This window comes from Rhincodon typus, chromosome 12, assembly GCF_021869965.1.
Source record: "Rhincodon typus isolate 14 chromosome 12, sRhiTyp1.1, whole genome shotgun sequence".
NCBI lineage: Eukaryota > Metazoa > Chordata > Chondrichthyes > Orectolobiformes > Rhincodontidae > Rhincodon > Rhincodon typus.
This window is the reverse complement of record NC_063343.1, coordinates 18,640,549-18,665,677: the sequence shown is the minus strand read 5'-3', so window position 1 is coordinate 18,665,677 and position 25,129 is coordinate 18,640,549.

The following is a 25,129-nucleotide window of genomic DNA, read 5'->3' as shown; positions in this document are numbered from 1 at the left end:
AAAATTAAGTTTAAAGTTTGAGAGGTCCATTCAGAAGTCTAATAACAAACTACTAGAAGAAGTAGAGGGTGCAGATCCAGATACAGCATTTAAAATACATTTAGAGAAGTACATAAAGAAGAAATGTTTGGAGGGATATGGACCAAGCAGAGGCAGATGAGAATAGTTTAATTTGGGATTATGGGCGGTGTGGACTAATTGGACCCAAAGGTCTGTTTCCGTGCGATATAATTCTATGCCTCTGAACTGTTATAACATTTCTTTGCAATGAGATGTAAAAGGTTAAATAAGAGGTTGATTCGAAGTACAGCTTAAACCTCATTATAATTAACCCTCGACTAGATTAGGCTATCACCGTCAAAATCTTTGTATGCTAGATTATATTTAAAGGGATGTATCTGCTTCTTCTGATCAAGGCTATTTTTCCAAATGAGCAAAGTAACTTTAATTTGGTTCCTGTGTTTGATCGAATCTGGGTGTTGTTGGGGGTGACCATAGTGCCACTGAGCCAAAGCTAGCACGTGGTTTAAGATCAAATACCTAATGACAAACACAATTGTGTGTTTTTATTATTCTATCACCAGCCACTTGATGTGCCACCAATATCATTTTATTTCAAAATAGCATTTTTACATTAGCATAAAGTCATGTACGACAATCCATATGTTGTCAGTTACAGTGTAAAACAGCTCATGTGTGCAACATAGCAACTTCTATATAGTTGTTTTGGTGCATCTGTGCCAGAAAACTCATACTATTCGTAGTCAGCTCATAATGAATCAAGACTCCATCATGTTGTAATATGTGTTGGACGCCTAATTCTCTCTAATAATGTGCCGCCCACACCACAAGCCGCTTTTAATATCACGCACTCATCATATTGCAGCACTCTCAGCTGCCCATCTGTCACACAAAACTGGAAGATTGGTACTTCAGAAGCTATTGAACTTCAAAAAAAAAACTGAATTGGGCTTCTGTCAACGCTCACAAGGGCTGTTAACTGATGAAGGCATGCAAAATGTTACAAAAAATGCAATTCAAACTCCCAAAGCATAATTTTGATCTACATGACACATTTACACAAGTCTTCCCAAGCATGGCTTACAAAAGCCTGACCATTCCTGAAAAATGTACATAGGAGTATAGGAACAGCAGCAGGCCATTCAGTCTCTCAAGCCTGATCTGCCATTCAGTAAGATCATGGCTGATCTGTGGCCGAACTCTATCTCCCTGCCTTGGGCACATATCCCTTGATAATATAAAATTGTCTCTGTCAGATTTAATTTTAACAATTGAATTCCATCGCCCACTGATTGAGGAAGCGAGCTCCAAACAGCCACTAACCTTTGCATATAGAAATGTTTTCTACCATCTCTCCTGAATGGCATAGCCCCAATTCTTAGACTTTGGCCCCTGGTTGTAGAATCTCCAACTAGTGGAAAAAGTTTATTTTGATTTACTCTGTCTTTCCCTGTTAATATCCTGAACAACCCATTTAGATAGCCCCTCAACCTTTTAAATTCTAGAGAATAAAGGCCTAACTTGTCCAATCTCTCTCAATAATTTAACCTCTGGAGTCCAGGTATCATCCTTGCAAACGTGTGTTGAACTCCATCCAGAGCCAAAACATCCATCCTAAGGTGTGGTGCCCAGCTTTGATCACAGTACTCTAAGTGAGGTCTAACTAGGGTTTTGTATCCCTGCAGCATAACCTCTGCATCCATATACTCCACTTCTTTAGATATGAAGGCCAGCATTCCATTAGCCTTTTTGATTATTTTCTGCACTTGTTTGTAGCATTTTAAAGAGGTATGCACCTGAACATCTAAATCTCATTGCACATCTACTGTATTTAACTTTGTGCCTTCTAAAAGTACCCTGATCTATTCTTTCTGCATCCAAGAAGGATAACCTCTTACTTGCCTATATTAAAATCCATCAACCACAGCTTCGCCCATTCACTTCTTCTATCAATTTCTTGTTGTAGTTTTAAGCTATCATCAACATTGTCTACAATGCTGTCCAATTGTGTGCCATCAGCAAATTTGGATATTTGACTTTTTATGCCATTATTCAAGTTGTTAATGAATATTACAAATAATTGAGGCCCCAACACAGACCCCTGCAAGACACATCCTGTCAATTTGAGTACTTAACCATCGTTCCAGGTCTCTGTTTACTGCCATTGAACCAATTTCCTATCTATGTCTGTAATTTGTCATTTGGGCTTCCACCTTAGCTAATAGTCTCTTGTGTTACTGTATCAAGAGCCTTATGAATAGAATCCCTACAGTGGAAATAGGCCATTCAGCGCAACAAGTTGACACTGCCCCTCTGAAGAGCAACCCATTCCCCTAAATTTTCCAAAATTTCCCAACCAATCTAAACATCCATGGGCACTATGGGCAATTTAGCATGGCCAATCCATCTACCCTGCATATCTTTGGACCATGGGAGGAAACCAGAGTACCCAGAGGGAACCCACACAGACAGTCGCCTGAGGGTGGAATCGAACCTGGGTCCCTGGCGCAGTGAGGCAGCAGTGCTAACCACTGAGCCACCGTGCTGCTTATGGAAGGCCATGTAAGTCCATCGCCTTATCTCTGTCACACCTTCAAAAATCTCTCCGAGGTTTGTCAGACATGGCCTACCGTTCATGAATCCATGCTGACTCTCCCTGATTAACTGAAAGTTTTCAGTGATCTGTTACCCTATCCTTGATTATAGATGCCAACAATTTCCCCAGCACAGATGTCAGGCTAACTGGTCTGTAATTTCCTGACTTCCCTCTGTCACACTTCTTAGAGTGACATGAGCAAATTTGCTGTGCAGCAGTACAACTCCTGTATTCAGGGAAACCTGACAGATTATGTTTAGGACTATGAGAGTATACTGTCCTATGGCTGGAAACGATCAGGTCCTGGGAGTTTGTTACTCTTCAATTCTATTAATTTCCCCATTATTGATTTACTTAAGCTAAATTTATTTTGATGCTGTCCCTGATCTTCTATTAATTTCTTTGGGACTTCTAGCAAACAATCATTCTTTCCGCTGTGAGTACTGTGAAGGAAAATAATTGTTCGGCACATTTGCAATTTGCACGTGGTCATGGACAATATCCCGACTCTCAGCATTCAGTGGACCAATGGTATTCTTAACCAGTGACTTTCCCTTTATATAAGTATAAAATCTCTTCTTTTGTCTTTTATATCCTTGCAAGTTTCCTTTCATATAAGCCACTTTGTGGCCCTTTGTTGATCTTTGTATTTGTCCAAGTCTGTGGGATCTGTACCATTCTTAAAGGTTTTATAAGCCCTTTCTTTTAATTTTATGCTGTCCCTTATTTCCTTAGATGTCCATGGCTGTGTTTTTTGAGAGGTGGAGCTTTTCCTTCTGATGTCTAAAGTATGTCTGAATAGCATTTACTGTTTCTTTGAACACCCTCCATTGTTCCTCTTGTTTTACCTATTAGCAGAGCTTCCCAGCATAAGCACATCAATTAGACAAAAGTGTTGTCTGTGTGGTAGCAAAGAGAAAGTGATTGTTGTAAGACTGCAATCTGATTTTGGCATCAAATGACATCCATGACACATTAATGCCATTTTATGATAACAAATGAAATGTCTTAATTAGGTTATGGTCTTCAAATTATGCTCTGCTATGTTTATCATTTTTATAAGTTAACCTCTATAATTTTCTTTTCTACTGTAAATTGCTTTGTCTTTCTTCTTTAATGTGTTTATCCATAGCTTCTTCAATGGGGAAAGACTGATGAAAACTAGTATCCAATTTGCAAAACAAATTTTAAAAAGCCTTGTAGGTGATTTTGTGGCACGAGCAGATATTGCCTAATGAAGCTAAAGAACTAATGGCAGTTTGTAGCTGGCAGGTTCTTGCAATTAGGCAGACCCTGTAAGTTTTCAACCAGTGTCCTTTCTTTCAGAGAGAAGACTTTGAAATGAAAGAAAACATTTTGTGATGGCAACTCCTAACTATTGCTGCAGTTAAACTTTCAATGAAAAAGAATTTAGCCTTTCTTTTTATTTAATGACTCATCACTTCCCTGCAGGATGGATTCTGTGTGCTTTCAGTTATGCAATCGAAGTGAAAAATAATTAAACACAAATGAAGTTTATTTGTTTTTTTAATCTATTTATAGGCATCACTAGCTGGACTAGTATTTATTGCCTATTCCTATCTACGTGGAACAGTTGGAGATGAACCACCATCTTGAATAGCTGCAGTCTGTTTGGAATAGGTATGCCCACAATGCTAATAAGAAGGGAGTTCCAGGATTATGACCGTGAAGGAATGGCAATATAGTTCCAAGTCATAATGGTGTGTTAAATTGGAGGGGTAATTTAAGGCATACATGCATGTGTTCCTACAAATCTGCTGTCTATCTCCTTTCAGGTGGTAAAGGTTGTAGGTTTGGAAGGTGCAGCTGGAGGAGTCTTGTTGAGTTTCTGCATTGCATCTTGTGGATAGTAGACATTGCTGCCACTGTAGTGGAGGGAGTGAATGTTGAAAATGGTGGAGGGGTTGTCAACCAAATGGACTACTTCGTCCTGCTGGTGATATACTTGTCAACATCGTTGGACCTGCATTCATCCAAGTAAGTGCAGACTATTCTATTGCATTCTTGAATTATGCCCTGTTGGTGGTTGATAGGGGATGGGGAGCCAGGAATTAAGTTAACTTGCTGCAGAATTCTTAGCCTTGGATTTTTAAACGTTGCTTTTACTTTAAATGGTACAATTTACATCTCAATAGAGGGTCCCATATGCTTGTTATTAAGGCTCTCTTTCTAAGTTCTCTGTCACACGTGTTCCCCTTCCTCACTTTCTGTCCTTGTCTTAACTTTCCCACTCAGTCACTGACTCTCACATTCCAATCCACATCTTTCTGATCTTAAAATTCTTCTGTGTCACTGTCTTTTAAATCGTGTAAATTGCCTTTTTTGTCATTATAAATCTGTTCCACAATACTTCCAATGCTGCAGCCTCAATATATGCAAATTTTAATAGCCCTTGACTTTGTCACTGAAGCAGATGAGTAGACTGATTGTCTACTCATCTGTTATTATTTTCCTCCCGGATTTTTGTTGTGACATTGTGCTGATTTCTTGAGTAACATCTTGTCTGTAGCCTGGACATATCTGTCAAGCCAAATCATGAGGCATGATGCTGCTCTCTGCAGTTAGCCTTTCAAAGTGATGCTCTGGACTTTTACCATCTCTGAATGCTTTCAGCCAGCCCATTTCTCCAAACACATGGAGATAGCAAGAACTATAGATGCATTTCTGAAGAAGGCTCCCGACCCGAAACGTTATCTTTCCTGCTCCTCTAATGCTGCCGGGCCTGTTGTGTTGTTCCAGCTCCATACCGTGTTGTCTCCAAACACTCTAAATTCTTCCCGAAGTCTCACAATGAGTAACCTTTGTTGCGCTTCTGTGTTTGCCTAAACACATCTTACCACTTTCACACTATTTCTGGTAAGCTCGATGTAAGTTCTGTTTATTTGAAGACATATCACAGAATTGCTCAACAATTAGATTTTCTATAAAGAATTAACAATTATTGATACAAAAAAAACAACTATTCCACTGCACTATATGCTGCAAATTAGACTATACGTTCACCATGGTCACCTGTTTGACATCCTGGATATTTGCTCGTTAGATTATTCTCTCTTAAAGTGATATCGCACCACCTTTCACATCTTTTTATAAACTGTCAGTTACGCATCCCACTCTATCAAGCTATTACTCTATGCAAATGCCTTGATGGTGATAGAATTCCCTATTAATGTTTTCATACTGATTGAAACTTGGCTTGGTTCTCCTCTGTCTTCCTTTTCAACAAGATAACCTAACAAGCTTGGTGACGGTACAACATTCATCTTTCAGTCTCAAGTTCCCATTTTCATGTCAAGTACATTTTAAATGCTTCAATCTTAATTCCCCTTCTCATCTTTTAAAAGAGTTTCATTGCGTGTTGCTCCCTATCCATCCCGCAGGTTTACTGGTCCATTTGAAACTGAAATATTCCTTGAGACAAAGACAAAATCTCAGCTCCTCGAGTACACAAACTGTGACTCCTTGAGATTGCTATATTTCCCTAAGGTTTCAGTATCTGTGATGGGTTAAAGAACGAGGGAAAGAAATACCTGGACACAGGAACTAGCACTGAAAAGAGTGATCGAGAGAACGACGCTATGCTTTTTGAACACGCCAAGACTCAGTGAAGACAGCAACTTCCTAAAGAACAGGAGGGAGAGTTAGGTTAAGTTCATTAAGTGAAGTCCCGGTCTGTATGAGGAGGGCAGGGGCAGTGAGGGATAAAAATCCATGCCTGAGAGTCCTTTCAAATTGTTTATTCCTGTAAGAGCCAAAATATGACATCACAGTGAAAAAGGTAGGAGAATGGTGGGTATTTCTTTCATCTCTCTTTTGACTGGCCAAGTCGTTTAAATCAGGAGAAGTTATGACAGCTGAAAAGCACTGTTAAGAAATTCACTTTTAAAATACTTAACATCCAAACTAAATTAAATAGAATATAGATGGCTGGACAGATGATGTGTTGTCACTGCAATATGTGTGACCAAGTGGGCATTGGTGCAAGGGTAGAAAATATACACAGAAGAACATTGCAGAAATGAGAACTATGGTAAGTAACAATGACAAAAAGTAAAATCTTAAGGCTCATTACCTGAATGCACAGAGAGTTTGTAACAAGACAGATGAGTTGATAACACAAGTAAAAATATGACTTGATAGTTATTACAGGGAAGTGGATGAAGGATGATCAAGACCAAGGACTCAATCTTCAAGGGTATCCAACATGAAGAATAGGCAAAAAGGAAAAGGAAGTCAGGTAACTTTGTTAATAAAACAAAAGATATTGTTGCAATAGTGAGTCGTGATATAAGATTAATACGAGACTTTTTGAGGCTAAGTCCAAGTTGCATTGTGTTTTGGAGGCTTTTTTTTTTAACCAAACTTACCTCTATAATTGCCAAATCCTTACCACATCTTCTCCCACATCTGATTTCCACTCCAGCTTACCACATGCTGTTCCCATAACAAATCAACACTCAGTAGATATCTGCCTAAAGACCAACATTCCATGTGTCCACATTATCTTTTTCGGCCACAGTGCACCCGACAAACACTGGCATTCTGAAGCTGCTGTGTTCATTGAAGGATGGCTGGCTACTGCAACCAATGCCCCCACCCCCACCCCCACCCCAGCAGCCCAGATATTGACACCCCAGAGGGAAGTGTCATGATGGAGAGTAAGGGTACAAAATCACAGCAATAGCTCTTTAGCTGTCTGAGAAAGAAGTAGCCCCTAGGCACTAGTGCATTGGCAGAAACTTCAACCGTGGGCGCAGGCAGGACCAGCTGTGGCAGACAAACATGTGGAACACAATGAATCTCATGCACAAATGCTGCAGCAGTCCAGCAAATCAAGAAACAATTTTTCTGCTTCCATTAACAGGTCAGTATGGCTTTGTAAAAAGGAAATGATGCTCAACATTGAGGATATAAGAAGCCGAGCTGATAAAAGGGAACAAAGTAGATGTAGTTATTTTGAATTCCACAAGGTATTCAATAAGGTACCACATAAAAGATTATTGCACAAGATAAAAGCTTGCAATATTGGGGGTAATATATTAACATGGATTGATGATTAATTAATTCACAGAATTTAGAGTGAAGATCAATTTTTTTTTATTTTTCAGGTTGGAAAGGCATAACTAGTGGGGTGCCACAAGGATCAAATACAGGCTTTTATTATCTTTGTTAATGAATTTTATAATGAACCTGTGGAGTCACAGGTCGATAGGGTAGTGAAGAAGGCAATTGGTACACTTGCCTTTATAGGTCACTTCATTGAGTATAGGAGTTGGGATGTCATGTTAGGCTGTACAGGACATTGGTTAGGCCATTATTGGAATACTGCATGTAATTCTGGTCTCCCTGCTATAGGAAGGTTGTTGTGAAACTTGAAAGGGTTCAGAAAAAGATTTGCAAGGATCTTGCCAGGCTTGGGGGTTTGAGCTATAAGGAGAGACTGAATTGGCTGGGGCTATTTTCCCTATAGCATCGGAGGCTGAAAGGTGACCTCACAGAAATTTATAAAATCATGAGGGGCATGGATAGGGTGAATAGTCAAGGTCTTTTCCCCAGTGTAGGGGTGCCCAAAACTAGAGGTCAAAGGTGTAAGGTGAAGGGGGAAGGATTTACAAGGGACTTAAGGGGCAATATTTTCATGCAGAGGGTGGTGCATGTATGGAATAAGCTGCCGGAGGAAGTGGTGGAGGCTAATACAATTACAACATTTAAAAGGTCTCTGAATGGGTATATGAGTAGGAAGAGATTAGGGGGATATGGGCCAAATGCTGGCAAATGGGGCTAGATAAATTTAGAATATCCAAGCAGCGTGGATGAGTTGAACCGAAGGGTCTGTTTGCATGCTGTACATCTCTATGACTCAATTACTCTAATTTGATGAAGGGATTGAATATATACCTGCTAAATTTTCTAATCATACAAAGTTTGGTAGGAAAAAAGATTTGTGAAGAGGACATAATTTTCCTAGCCCTTGAACAGCATGGGCTCACTTTCTTAGTGCTCACTTATTTAGCACTTACTTGAACAGTTGTAGCATCTCTACCTTGCTTTGACTTTTTGTGCATTGCTGCTTCATTCAGAACTTACAAAATCACAACATTTTTGCCTTGTGTTGCTTCTTAGTGCAGTTTGAAAGCCAGGCAGCTTGTCATAGCTGCCAACACTGAATAGTCAAGGAGATGGGAAATGTTGCTGAATGGCATCCTGTACATCAATGTCACATGTACAGCACATGTCAACATGCATCACACATATTGCTTGTGCTTCAACCAAATGGTCATGTCTGAAAGTCAAAGGGGCGTGGTCCTCAGTTGAGAAGAGGATTAGGATCAGTCAGAGGTGCTGCCAAAATTAGAAAAGGGCATCATCAGGTCTCAATCTAGCAGGTTGACCATGGTCAGTCCTAGAGGTTTGGGTAGGGGTTATTAGGGGCTAGTCCATGCTGTATTTGGTGTGTGTGAAAGTCGTGTGTGTGGATTGGAACCATTGTGCTAGGATGCAGAGATGCTAATGCTGTAAAGTTGGCTACTCCAAATGCAAGGTTGATTCCTGATATACCATGGAGAGCATGGGGTACTGTAGGAGTGTGTGTTCGAGTGGGGTGGGGTGGGGGGTTTCTCAAGTCACTACCATCCTGTTAGAAGGAAGAATGGATGAGAGGAAAGTGGCTTAATGAGCTATTTTTTGGTTTTACAGGAAAAAGGCACTGAGGTGTCCTAAGTGAGTGAGCAAGAAGTGCAACGATCAGGAAAACTTAATCTTTTGGGAGAATGAAGTGGGTGAGAGTGATTAAAATGCTGCATACAATAGTGGGAGTGGTAAACTGTCAGCTTTGTTGGAAGGTGCGTGCTTCGGCAGCGTTAAAATGAATGTGAGGTAGCAGAGAGAAAATGGTGGCACTTACCCTTGTAGAGCACAGAATGTCATTGACCTTCTCTCTACATTGCTGAAGGTTTCTTCTCACTGGGGACATTTCACTGTGGCTATTTCAGTCCGGGCTGGTGGCATTTGGTGCCATGTCATTTTTAGGCGGTCCAGCAAAAAAAAGGCACAATCCTCCTCCCTACCACCTCATCCACTCTGAGCTCCAGATGTCTGTCTGTGAATGGGGAATCAGTTCACATTTCTTGACAAACTCCCTATAAATTTGGCCCAGCAAAAGACTACAAATAGCAGTCCCTGGCTTGAGGCATTTGAACTAGTGCATACTTGGGTTTTAAATATCAAGACAATGGTGCCTACACCAGAACTTCCAGCAGTGGCAAGCAAATCTGCCTCTTTGAGTGCATGATTCAACAAGAGGGGCCCATGGATGCAATACTAATGAGATGAGCAGCAGGAGACTGTGTGAGTACAGTTACCCAGTGGCATCAGCAGTGGCTACATCGGTGAGGTGGGCCTGAAATGGATTCACAGCCATGGCAGAGTTGAGTTTGGACCGGTGTGGTATCCAGCAGCGTCGGTGGCGTCTGCATTGTCCAGCAAGGACTCTTGGTGCTGAGGCATCAGTGGAGGCGAGACAACACCAAAGAGTGGCAACTTTTGTTCCAGTGGCATGGTGAAGGGACTTGTGCCTTTCCACTAGCCCCATGGTCCATGGCAGAGTACTCAACAAAAAGTTGAACACTTTTTTTCTTTATTTCTTTATTCTTCTGCCTTTGTATTCTGTTTGTTTATTTTTCTGTGTTTTAATATGGCACTGGAGAGTGGCACCACTATGCAACACTTTTCACTGTACTTTGTAACAAAATACATGTGACAATAAATATATCAAATCAAATCAAATTGCAAAGTGAACAGAATATAACAGTCAACATGTTTTGCTACAGCTGTAATGGATATTGGTGAGATTACATCTAGAATCCTGTGTATAACTTTGGCTTTCTAATTTAAGACCATAAGACATAGGGGCAGAAATTAGGCCATTCGGCCCATCGAGTCTGCTCTGCCAGATTTAAGAAGAGACATTACCAGTAACAATATCACTATGCCCCCACATTCTGAGAGGGTTGACAGGTTGGATACTGAAAAAGATGTTGCCCTTGTGGGATAGACTTGGACCAGGGGACATAATTTAATAATAAGGGATTTTGTACTTAAGACAGAAATCAGTTTTCTTCAACCTCCAAAGGGTTGTGTCTACCCATCTCCCTTCCCCAGAGAGGAATGGCAGCGAGGTCTTTGAATATTTTTCAGGTGTAGTAGTACTCGTATCAAGAGCAGACTGGAAAGTGTGGAGTTGCAGCCACAATCAGATCAGCCATGACCTTATCAAATAGTGAAGGAGGCTTGAAGGGTCAAATGGCCAACTCTTGCTCTTAATTTGTATGCATGTTTGTATGTTAGAATGATCTATTGACCTCTATTTTCAGAGGTTTTTTTTCACTCTCATCTGTATAGCAGAATGGAAAGCATTTTACAAAACTCAGGTTATTGTAGCTTTAAGTAAACACTGTCAAAGAAATGGCAAATAGATCGGCTCTTGAAAAATGTTCTCCTTAAATAGCTTTTCCATTAACACCTTTCTACTGTAATATGCTTTAATAGTAGCAAACCTGTCTACCAAAAACTGAGATATGCAATAGTCCCTGCAGGACTGTATAATCTTTCACATGCTGTGATATATTTGTTTATGTATCTCCCATCAGTAGAAAAATTGCTCATAACAACAGTTACTAAAAGCTACCATTTTATAACACTATATAATATTTTTGTTTGGCTCCTGAAGGACAGGTACAAATTTTCATGCATTAATCATTCTGAATTCTGAATTGTTTATCGCCTCCATTTTGCAGTCATTGTGTATGTTGTAATTTCCCACACTGCTGAATATCATCAGCATTATGCCAGACAAAAATTAATGGTGGTTCACCATCTCTCTGTATCCACCTCAGTCCATCTATTAATTTCAGGGCATTATTAGAGGAGCATCATTTTTGCTTTATTATTTGCATAGTTCTGGGTTTTGGAACAAAAGCTAAGTTTATATTGTGGTAGCAAGTTTGGAAAGAGGAGGCAAGTAAAGTGAGAGTGCCTAGTGCCAAGTCTGGGATTTGAAAACTCAGACAATTGAAACAAGAAAAGCATGAAGGATTACCATAATTTTTGTTGCTGCTCAATCTAGTGTTTTCTAGGTGTAGTGATTGGAGCCATGTGCATCTTCTTGACTATGAGATCCTTGAATGGGGTTGTTAACCTGGGCCAATCAGGAAGCTCTGGCTGACGAATATAACCAGGGGGATTGACTCCAAGCTGGCTGGCCACAACCAGTTTACTGTGCACAAATCAATAAAGAATGACTTGGTGACGGGAAACTGGCCTCTGTGCAGTTATTTCAGTGGCGATGGGAGAAAACAGTACAAGACTGAAGAACATTCACTTGCAAGTCATCTTGGAGTTGAGGTAAGCATTTCTGGCATTATATCTTTATTTGGGGGGCTTGACTCATTCGATCCTGCTGTCGAAGACTTGGCCCAGTATGTGGAAAGAGTGCGATATTTTTTCCAGACTAATAACATTGGGGCAGGTTAAAAGTAATGAGTAATCCTTCTGACTGCTTGCAGACCCGCAGCAGTTTCAGCAGTGATAAGGGACTTAAATTTCCCAGAGGCACCAGACACTAAAACCTTCCAAGAATTGACACAGTTAGTTAAGGAATATTACAAACCCAAATCTCCTCTAATTCTGACACACTATCAGTTTCATTTGACTATTAGAGAACTGGGGGAATCCATATCAGGATGTTTGGTGAGGTTAAGGCAACTGGCAGAGGCATATGCTTTTGGGTTAACCCTAAATGAGATGCTGAGAGACCATTTGGTATGTGGGATTAATGATGTAACCATGCTGAAGTACAACTGAATTTCAAACAGGCACTACAAATGGCTTTTTCATTAGAAAATGCAGAAATTGGAGCATGTGAGCTACAGAGCATCCCAACAGAAGTGGACACCCTCACCTGTCTGACTGAGCTTGGGGAACACTGCTTGAATGTAGGCAATCGCAGACCCTCACGCAGAGCATATCCTGAGCAGAGGGACCATAGGTCAGCCCACAACAGAGCCCCACAACAAAGCCGAGACTTGGCTAAGTGGCTGAAATATTTTTCAGGATCTGGGCCAGCAAACCATTGTAGTTGCTGCCAGTATGCGGACTAGAGATGGCAAAGGGGTCCCATGAAACCTGACTTGAGTAAAGAAACTTGTGAGTTGGTACCCAGGACAGTGCACATCCTGGAAAATCCCCCTACATATGGGTTAGAACAATTAAATTGCTTAGCAGTATCCAAATCTAAACTAATGAAAATTAATGTTTGGTTAAATGGTCAACCACTTCCCACGGAGGTCGATATCAGTGCAGCTGTATCTGTGGTTGGAGAACCTGTTTTTAACAAGATTCGGTTGGGTGTCCGACCCTTAAATTAGTGAAGTCCTAGTGAAAGACCCAGGAGCTTTTCAGGAAGGACTTCAGGCAATCCAATGAGCCAAAGCCACTTCATGTGTTGACCAGGAAGCAATTGCGAGATTTTGCAAGGTTCTCCTGGTGCCATTTGTCTTGCAGGCAAAAGCAGAGGTGGAAATGAGGAGGTTGGAGAGCGAAGAAATCGCCAACCAGTGCAATTTGTGGAATGGGCAGCACCGGTCATACCACTTCTGAAGCCTGATGGCTCATTTTGCCTTTGCAGAGACTTTAAGCAAAAGGTAAACGCCGCCTCGCTGCCGGATAAACACCCATTCCCTTGCATAGAGGACATGTACGCAAAATTGGCAGGGGGGCTGTCCTTCATGAAGCTGGACAAGAGCCTTATCTACCTGCAATTATAACTGGATGAGGTGTTCTAGAAGTACACCACAATTAACACCCGACAATATAAGAGTGTCATTTGTATCATCAGTCTGCGCCCTTTTCCAGTGCACCATAGAGAACATTTTACAAGGGCTGCCCTAGGTTGCCAATAATCTGGATGATGTGCTAAAATTCAGGAAGACCAATAAAGAGCACTTGAAGAACTTGGACATAGTGCTTAAATGTTTCTCCCAGGTGGGCGGATGCCTTAGAAGGGAAAATGTGTTTTCCAGCCACCCTAAGTGACCTGTTTGGTTACACAGTCAACAAAGCCACATTATACCCTTTGGAAGATAAAGTGAGCATGATCAAAGGAGCCCCGGCTCCCATGTTTGTACCGGAGTTTAGGTTTTGAGTTAGTGAATTATTGTGGAAAATTCATACATAACTTGGCTTCCATCTTGGCACCCTTACACCTGCTATTGGAAAAGAGTCAGCCTTTGAAATGGTGGTGTAGCCAAGAAGTACCCTTTAGGCAACTGTAAAAGCCGCTATCGTCATCTAAGGTGTTGGCCCACTACGATCTAAAGCGAGAGGTTGTGCTGACATGTGATGCCTCCCCATACTGTATCAGGGTAGCGTTGGCTCACCAGTGGCTCAACAAAGATGAATGCCCAACAGTGTATACTTCCTGGACTTTGGCTGGCACCAAATGTAAATATGCCCAGATAGAGAAAGAAGGTTTGGCAACCATTTTTGTGGTGAGGACGTTCCACCAGTACCTTTACCAATGGGAATTTGTCATAGTAACAGATCTCAAACCCTTGCTAGGGCTAGTGAAGGAAGACAAGGTGGTGCTGCCCATAGCTTCCAGTAGAATTCAGTGGTGGGACTTCATTCTCAGCACATGCAAATACAAGTTAGAACACAGTCCAGGAAACCAAGTGGCTATTGCGGATGCCTTGACCCGCCTCCCACTGGCAAATACTCCACTGATGGTGCCTCCTCTGGAAGAGTCTATTCTGGTTTTAAACTTCCTGGACACTCTTTTGGTCACTGCTGACAATACCTGGCTGTGGGCATGAGAAGATCCTGTCCTAGCAAAACAGCAGTGGTAATGGGGGGAGACAGATTGAAACTTTTCTGGACCCAGCGAGATTAGGTCAACATAGAGGATGACATATTGCTTTGGGGAGCAAGACTGATTGATTGTCCCGAGTAAAGGTCACTGCCAGATACTAGCTGAACTTAACCAGGGTCATCCAGGGATTTCCAAGATGAAGATGCTAGTAAGAAGCTATGTCTGGTGGCCAGGGTTGGATGCTGACATAGCTATGTTAGTGGGGCAGTGCCCAGAGTGCCAACAAGGACAAAAATTGCCACCAGCGACACCTCCACATTCGTGGGAATGGCTGGGTAAACCCTGGACTTGGTTGCGTGTCGATTGTGCTGGTCCTTTCATGGGCTCAATGTTCCTTATCATTGTGGATGTCCGTTCAAAGTGGTTGGGCGTACACAAAGTTTGTTCTGCAAACCTGCGGGATGATGATTGAGAAGCTGCGAGCATCGCTCACGATTCCTGGAAGTGTTGGTCATGGACAATGGGACATCACTTACCAGCAGGGAATTTGAGTATTACCTAAAGTCAAATGGCATTTGGCACGTAAGGGCAACTACATACCATCTATCGTCCAATGGTCTGGCGGAAAGAGTGATCCAAGTATTGAAGGTGGGTTTAAAGAAGTAGCCTATAGTGTCACTCATTGGAAACTGCCCCATTTCCTGTTCGATTATAGGACCATCCGCCACTCGACAACAGTGATAGCTCCACAAGAGTTGGGGAGAAGACTCCACACCAGGTTAAACCTGATATTCCCAGATGTGGTGGGAAGGGTGAAATGGCAGCAGGAACGCCAATTCCAGCCACGTGCCTCCTGTAAGCAAGAGAGACAATTTAATTTAGGGGATGAAATTTGGTGCCGAAACCATGGGAATGGCCCTCTATGGGTACAAGGCGAGATTGATGCGAGATCAGGTCCCGTGACTTACAAAGTTCAGGTAGTTGTGGCGGTCCTGAACAAATATGTGGATCACCTGAAAGCTGTTACCTTGCAAATGCAACAAGAGCATAAGATACCTGGCCCCTCAGGACAACCAGAAGGCTTGTTAGAAAACATAGGTATCCCCCTCTGTGTAGTTTCGAGCAAACCTCAGAGTTCGAGAAGGATGCAGCCTTGATACCATTACCATGGGAAGAAGAGGAGGAAACTTTCCTGTGGCACTCTGGATGCAAGAGACGGGCTATGATCCAGTACGCACTGCCCCTGTCAGAGTCAGAGTCAGAGTCAGAGAAACCGGACCTTGGGCAAAAATGTTGCAGGAAAAGTTACGAGAGAAAGACCAGGCCTACATCCTCAGACTTGGGTGGGGAGGGATGTAACGATTGGAACCAGCTCTTGTTGACTGTGAGATCCTTGACAGGGTTTGTTAACCTGGGCCAATCAGCAAGTCCTGGCTGGCCAATATAACCAGTGGATTTAGAATCTCCTCAGTTCAGGGGGATTGACTCCAATCTGCCGAGCCACTGCCAGTGTACTGTACACAAATAAATGAAGTGTGACTTGGTGATGGAGTACCAGCCTCTGTGCTGTTATTTCACTAGGATTCTCTCAGTAATGTTTAGGTTAAAGATGAACAAAACAAAGAAATTTTCGAATTGCTTTTAACAGATTATCAATAAGAGGTGCCTTTATCAAGTAAGACTCTGAAATAAGTAGTTTCTCAGGAAGAATAAAGCATAATGTTTTCAAGGTATTCATATTAATTATCATCCAAAATGCCAAATATTTCTGTATTGCTTAATAATCACTAGTGCAAATAATTATTTGGTCACAGCTTCAGGGAAAAGATTTGTGCTACCTCTCGTATGGCCATTCAATGTCTGAATCAATCATTAATTTATTTATAGCTTGTACATTGTTGCTTTAAGTTATGATTTATAAGTGAGACATGGGCATTTGACGACTTTATTATTGCCAATTGTCATTCAGAATGAATACTTTGTCTTCTTTTCCCATATTGTCCCTTTAATAAAAAAAAAAGTCTCAAATTTTATTCATTCTTATGGTCAGCATTTGGATGGAGAAATTCCCAAAGATTTGGTTGTGTATTAACTAAAGTAGTATTGTACACTTATGATTGAAAATGTTTTAAGTCACCTTCTGGATCTCATTTCCACGTATCATTAATAAAAATATGGTGTCATCAATCTTACTGATTATTCTTTCTTATGTATTAAATTACCACTTTGCACACATGCTCATAATCATTTCTATATAAGTTAGCCCTCAATTGCCTCAATATTGGATTGAGATCACTGGCATTCCTGAGAAACTGTTCTTTTAAAATTAAGAATTTCTTCACTTGAAGATTTTGTTATTTTGAGGTACTTCTCATGACCTCCCCCTCTGACTATTGCTCACAGCCTGATGCAATGTCATAATTTTTGATATCCACTGCCAACTCTTCCACTGGGGTCCGAATGTGTAGGTTCAGAACAATGCCACCCACCCAAAATGCATCCCAAGAGTTGAGTGCTTTCTTTTCCTATTTGATGAAGAGAGAAATATTTATTGTTAGGCTGTTACCCCCTCACCCATTCTAATAGGTCATCCACATGAGGTGTTTGTACCCTTCAATTGATGATCTGTGCTCCATCGTAGCCAATATCTGAGGGTCATTGATACCTCAGTGATACAACTGGCTCCTTGATCTGAAAGATTTGAAGAGAATTATACAGCCACTCAGTTTGTTCTGTGTATTTAGCGGCATCCAGAATTCAAGGCCTGTGACTCAGGTGTTGCTTGCCAATCACCTTTTCAGAGCTTAGCATGTCATTGAATTTCTTTATGCATCGGACAAATGTCCTTTGGTTGACTCCCCAGGTGCTGATTCTATTGCTACCTCAATCCTTGACTGGTTTGTGGTTATAGGCAATTTTCTTTTTGTTACCTCAGAATAAAATATCTCTCCTTTCAGTCATTAGGGCCTCCTCAGATGCATGCAAGAACCTTGGTGCATCCAGTGATGACTGTCCATTGCAGTACTAGCCCATTGAGACCTCCACTGCTCCGTTGTTTTAGCAAATAGCAAGCCTATTCGTGACTGACCTGTGCCTTGGCAAAGGGCCCTTGATAGCTATGTTCTGCTTCCAGCTGTTGCAAATTGGACACCAACTCAATTTAGACTCCTTGCACTTGAAAATTGCACCCCACTGTTCACATAGAATCCCCACAGTGTGGAAACAGGCCCTTCAGCCCAACAATTCCACACAGACCCTTGGAGCATCCCACCCAGACCCATCTCCTTATAACCCACCTAAGCTACACTTCCCTGAACTCTACGGGCAATTTAGCATGGCCAATCCACCTAACCTGCACATCTTTGGACTGTGGGAGGAAAGCGGAGTACCCGGAGGAAACCCACGCAGACACAATGAGAATGTGCAAACTCCACACAAACAGTTACCCGAGGGTGGAATTGAACCCAGGTCCCTGGTGCTGTGAGGCAGCAGTGCTAACCACTGAGCCACTGCGCCGCCCCGTATGTGTTCTTGACCTCAGATTGAAAAGCTAGCCAAATATTTCTTTGTGTATGGTCACAAGGAGCAGTAACGGGGTGGTTGGGCATGTGTGTGTGTGTATGTGAGTATGTGTTAAAAGGATTGCCGGAGATTAATGTTTTACCTATAATATTGTGAACACTTGGTCAGAACTCTCTTGATCGTGAAGTGAAACGTCACCAGATGCTGATGGATCCATTGCGTGGTTGTAGGATTTTCTATTTCTGTATTGAACTTTTAGCATTTTTTGGATATTCCATGTATTTGTATTCTATGTCATTTCCTAATTTATAAGTGAACTACAACTGAAGTGCTCTGCATTGGTAGCTCCGGTATTTACAGAAAGAATTTCATTGACAGATGTGATGTATGACTTAGATTTCGCAAATGAGGCTGACAGGGTAACTCATGTATGTCTAAGTTACAAATTAATTCTATCCATCTTCACAAGTGGAATATAAATCACATTTACAGTTGTCTTTGACATGTGTTTTGGTACTGTCTGGTTTAATATTATCTGTGATTTTGTTTTATTGTAATGAGAGCCATTATAATGATGTGAAATCTATTAGCACACAACAGTTCTGATTGATTAGAGTTCTGAACAGATGAGTAATGCCCATCCTGATATTTACAATTTACAAGTTTACAATGTAAATTTACAAGATATTGTTTCTTTAATGGTTGTTGACAGAAGTAACTTAATTGTCCCATGACAGAAGTTAAAATGTCTATGTTTTTAATCCCGTAAGAACTGTTGCGGTCTTGCTTCCTTCAAAGCACACTGACTATGACAGTACAGGGGACTGACATTATCCACACAAAAACAATCCATAGAACAGGCAATACTGTTGATTACCAAAAGGTTTAAAGTAGACATTTGAAATAATTCAAATGCAGCATAAAAAGTCATTGCCTTCAGAGACCTCTGTTGAAGGATTACAGTACTCTCAAGGTGAGATGGAAGATGCAAGTTGCAGTTTGGAATACACTAACATGGGAATGTGGGATGGAACCTTATGAATCATCTGGGGGCAGGAAACCAGGCAGAGAGTAGCACTTAGATAACATGGTGTAGAGCTGGATGAACACAGCAGGCCAAGCAGCATCAGAGGAGCAGGAAGGCTGACGTTTCGGGCCTAGACCCTCCTTCTAATTGAGATTGGGCAGTGGTAGTGACGGAGGAATGAGGCATGACTGTCCAAGGGACGGAGAGAAGGAGGAGGCAGGTATCTGCAGAGGAAAAAGTTCTGAAGAAGCGTCACTGGACCCGAGTTGTTAACTCTGATTTTTTTTTTCCACAGATTAAGGGTTATATAGGGAAGGTCAAAGACGTGGCTATGAAGAATAATAGGGAGGAGGTCAAAGATGAAAGAGGGTGTGTCAATGATGACATATGACAATTTGAGCATAAAAATGGGGCAGTAAGGCTAATTTTAGTAAGGCTTTTTGATAAAGTCTCTCATGGTAGACTCATCCAAAAGAATAAGATGCGTGGGATCCATGGTCACTTGGCTGCATGGATACACAATTGGCTTGCCCACAGAAGGCAGAGGGTAGTGGTGAAAGTGTGTTTTTTTGGCTGGAGGTCCATAACTAGTAGTTTTCCGTAGGGATCCATACTGGGACCTCTGCTGTTTGTGATGTATATTAAACGACTTGGATGAAAATGTAGATGGGTGGGGTAGTAATTTTGCAGATGATACAAAGATTGGTGGAGTTGTGGATAGTGTAGGAGGTTGTCAAACGATAAAGCAGGATATAGATCAGTTGCAGAAATGCATGGAGAAATGGTAAGTGGAGTTTAATCCGGATAGGTGTGAAGTGCTGCACTTTGGGAGATCAAATGTTAAGGAAAAGTATACAGTTATTGGCAGTACTCTGAACAGCATTGATATACAGAGGGATCTTGAGGTTCAAGTCAATTGCTGTCCGAAAGTGGCCATAGGATGGTAAAGAAGGCATACGGCATGCTTGCCTTTATCGGTCAGGCAATTGAGTACAAAAGTCAGGATGTCATGTAGCAGCTTTATAAGACTTTGGTTAGGCCACAGTTAAGAGTATTGCGTTCAGTTTTGGTCACCACATTACAGGAAGGCTTTGGAGAGGGTGCAGAAAAGGTTTACCAGGATGTTGCCTGGATTAGAGGGTGTGAACTATAAGGAGAGACTAGAAAACTTCGGGCTGTTTTCTTCAGAACAATGGAGGCTGAGGGGAGACTTGATAGAAGTTTATAAAATTATGAGATGCATTGAGGGTTGACGGTAAGAATCTTTTTTTTCTCCCAGAGTTGAAATGTCTAAAACTATGGGGATGCATTTAAGGTGAGGGGGGAGAATTCAAAGATGTGAGGGGCAGGTTTTTTTGCACATAGAATGGTAGGAGCCTGGAATGCGCTGCCAGAGATGGTGGTGGAGACAGATACAATAGGGATGTTTAAGGGACTTTTAGATAAGTGCATGAATATGCAAAAATGGAGGGGTATAGACAAACGGCAGGCAGAAGGGATTAGGTAAACTTGGCATTATGTTTCACATAACATTGCATCTGAAAGCCTATTCCTGTGCTGTACAGTTCTATGTCCTATGCTTCACTGTGTTGAAAGAAGCTAAGGTTCAATGACAGCTGGTCAGGGGTGATGCTGGGGGGTAAAAGGCAAGACCAGAGGGATGGACAAATGTTCAAAATGGTTGAGAGAGGGTGCAGGGCTTTCAGTTCTGTGACTGTCTGGGAGTCTACAGATATGGCTGCGTCAACAAGAGTTTATTTACAGTGAACTTCGGGGACATATTTTGATCAGAGTGGAGTGGGTGGAGGCCAAGGGGTGGCCACTATTAAGTGAAGGACTTCCATTGGTCAGAAGTGCTCAGGACAGCAGGGAGGGACTCTAGCTGTCATCCTCAGAGAACAGGAACATCCGCCTTTCTCAGCCTTTTGAAAACCTATGTTTTATCCATATGCTTATCACATCTGTTCATATTTCTGGAGAGAAAAACTTCTGCTGAAGGAATATAAATGGTAAGCAAGTCAGACCTTCCTCTTCTTTCTCCCGCTTCATTATGCTAGTCATTTACCTTTCAAAATGAGTAATGACTTTTTGATCTTGAGCACAAATATTTGTGTTAGTGATACGATTTAATAAAGTTAATGGTAAATGGTGTTGGATTAACAGCATCGTTCCCACTGAGCTGCATAATAACAAAAGCTGTGAAGCATGCCATAGAGTCATGGAGTCATACAGCATGGAAACAGACCCTTCGGTCCAACCAGTCCAAGATGAACATAATCCCAAACTAAATTAGTCCCACCTGCCTGCTCCTGACCCATATCCCTCCAAATCTTTCCCATTCATAAATCCATCCTGAGGATTTCTGAGTTCTGAGGAAGGATCACCGGACCTGAAATGTTAACTGATTTTTTTCTCCACAGATGCTGCCAGACCTGCTGAAGTTTTCCAGTAACTTCATTTTTGTACCATTGACTCTATCTATATCTCTCATTGCTTTATAAACTTCTATTCAACCTCCTACGCTCCAGTGAGAAAAGTACCAGCCTATCCAGCCTTTCCTTATTAATCAAACCTTCTATACATGGCCACATCCTGGTAAATCTCTTCTGAAGACTCTCTAGCTTAATCATATCCCTCCCATAACTACCAAGCAAACATTAATCTCTTTATTGCGTGTGCACAGACACAAAAAGAAACTTAAAGGGCTTATGAACTTAAATGAGCAGGCTGTACATAGTTTTAAAAAAAGTTTAACCATGGTTGACAGTTTGTGTAATTTAGTTGATTGTAAATTGTAATTGAAAGTTGATAGTAATTAGAATAGATGATAGTTCATAATTGGGTTGATTTTAAATTGTAATCACGTTGATGGAAATTATAACTGGGATTAACATACTTGCAATCAAATTGATAGTAAATTTTAACCAGTTAGACAGTAAACTGTAGTCAAGTTGATTTTAATTTGTGAGAAAAATCTTGGCTATTAGTTATGTAGGAGTAGAAGTTGGCCATTTGGTCTAGTAAGTGAAGTTGTACTCAGGGCTGAAAATGATCACGATGCCAAGCAGAAAGGAAAGTGACCTGAATTTTCCCAATAACTGAAATGCCTTGTATGGTGGTGATGACAAAAATGTTAAAGGAAACTATTTTGATAAACCAACTGAGACTCAGAGATAAATTGCTGTGTTTGGACAGAAGTTTTACTTAAGATCGGAAAGAGAGGGAATTGCGTGGGGGAACTGAGTTAGAGATGGTGAACGGAGTGGGAAAGGGACACATAGGATGGCTCCTGGAGCAGCAGACATTGACTAATGTCACTTTGGACAGGCACGAACCCGTTTTGGCACCATCTCACTGATATAATGACCTTTCTGCGATGTAGCCTGTCAAGTCATCTAAGAATCTTGTATTTTTCAGTAAGATCACCTCTCATTCTTCTATATTTCAATGACTGTAGGCCCTATTTACTCAATGTCTCCTCATAAGACAGTCCCTCCATATCTGCTGGTATAATGTTGGATGCACAACATTAGGAATTACATTGTTCATTTTAAATAAATAATATCAGGTTGTCTGGAGACCAGTGTCTTTAAACACAAATGTAAATTATTTCCTGCCCATCACTATAATAACAATAATACTTTTGCAATTTTAAAAAATAAACATCTTGTTTATTTAAGCATTTTTGATATCCATTAGTTTCATTGGTGATATGAATACTTATTTTCTATTTCCATTTGTGGATATTGTAAGGTAATGTTAATGTTTTAGTTTGGAATTGGATTGAAATGGAAGATCATCAAGCTGAAATGTTAAGCTTATCTTCCATGTTCCATTAAGGCTGCAAAAGCTGCTGAATGTTTGTGGCATTTTGTGTTTTCCTTTTAGATTTTGAACATCAAAGGTATTTTGCTTTTTATTTAATTTTTTTTAAACTGTTGGATCTTTGGTTGGGGGGATTACTTTTCTTTTGAGACTGCTGTAATTTTAGACAGCTCAATTATTTAGGACATTGAAGATGAAATCTGAAGAGAAGTTGAACATTCTGGTAATCTATAATAGATGCAGAATAATTTAGTCATAACAGTTTAGAAAAAGGAAGTTAAAAGTGGGCTAGTCGTATCAACTCCTAGCGAGTGAAGATGAATTATTTTGACTTTCATAAACTTATTGTTTATGTATATCGCTTCCAAAAGAAAGAAACAGCTCTAAATTTAAATGGTGTAGCAACTCTCCCGATCTTGAATGAAATCCTCTCACTACTCGGAGATGTTGACTGCTATGAGCAGTGATTGGTTTGTACATTAGAATCCAACAAGTTTTCAGACTGTGGGTCCTTCAAATAAGTTATTCACGGCAATGGCCACATGTAGAGAGGAGACCTCTGGTTCTGTGGTCTAGCTTAGCTGAGCTAATAGTAGCTGGCTAAACATGTATTTGTTGTGTGGTGACATGGTGCAGAAAGAAACTGACCTTATGGATTGGCAATGTTACACTGAGCAAAATTTCTCATGACATGTTCCATCCAATAGGGGCCATGTTAGCTGGGTGGCTGGTTTGCAATGCAGGTGATGCCAACAAAGTGGGTTCAATTCCCACTCTGACTGAGATCACTATGAAGGACTCTCCTCCTTAACCTCTCCCCTCAGCTGAGCTGTGGTGATCCTCATGTTAAAACACCACCAGTTGTCTCTGTCTAATGAGAGAGAATCAACGGACTGGTAAGACTACGGTGTCTTTACCTTTACCTTATGCTGCAATAAACATATTGCTCAACTTGGGAGTCAACCATACAGTTTTTTTAGGACACTGTCACCCTTGTTAAGATCTACTTCATACTACGCCGTATTTCAAATGGGGCCAAAAGAATTATAAGCAATCACTCAGACTAGACACAGCAACAATTGTCTTGAATGTTGAAGAAAACTAATCTTCTAGCAAGAAACCTCAAGGACCAAAGTGTGGCAAAGTTCTTTTCTGTTGTTGTGTTTAGTACAACAAATTAATGTTTGTTCAGGAATCAGAATAATGAAAATCATACTCAAATTTCTGTAGAGCTTTTTAACCACTCCAAGAAATATGTATCCAAAAATGGCCATTGTCCCAGAGGACCAAGGTTACTCTCTCGTTAGAAAAAATACGTAGCTCTCCAGCCAACTGAGCCCTAACTAAACAATTGTGGCTTATTAGAAGCAAATTTACTTTCATAAAGGAAGACTTGCATCTCACACGAGTGAGCTGAATAAAACATATTAACCATTTTAAACAGCATGTTTATTAAGATGGTCATTAATTCAATGTAGAAATATATAAAAATTATCATTACATAAGTAGAATAAAAGCTACATAAGTAGAATAAAATCTTCAAGAACTTAAGCTTTTCTAATTAAGATTTTTGAAAGCCAAATTCTCCCTTTGATTAACCCTTGCACTTTTTCACAAAAGAAAGTCTTTTATCCACTTCTCGTAATCTGGGTTAGCCCCTGTCATTCCTCAAAATCTTCTATCTCCAGCTGCTCTTGCTATTTTGGCAGCAGCAGTACTTCTGTAAATCTATTGTACCTAGACTGGGACACATGCAGAGGATCTAAAGAACTTCTGATGATGTACAGTGTTCAATACACACCCAAAGATTCTGAATGTTTGTTTAAATACTGGAAAAGATGAAGCTGACATATACTTTTGAACAATGCTGAAATTATTAAAATAATTCAGGTACTGCTGTTTGGTATGTTTGGTGTGTTAGCTCTCCAGACTAGATGTAATTGAATCTGCCAGCCTCTGGCTTCATAATCACATTATACAATAACTGCTTCAGTCAACTTTAAAAATTTTGCACCATGACAATTTGCATCATTGTAAGAAATCCACAATGCTTTTTGCAATGAACTTTAATCTGGTTGGAAAAATTACATGATACTGCACTCTTCTCTCATTTTTGAGATAATTTTGCTACCTTACACTTTTTGATAATCATTTCAAATGAACAGCGCGATGCATTTTGTGATTTTCTATATGTTAGTCCAGTGAGTTGAACGTTATTCAGACAGATGTTTTGAAACTTATTAACAGCACT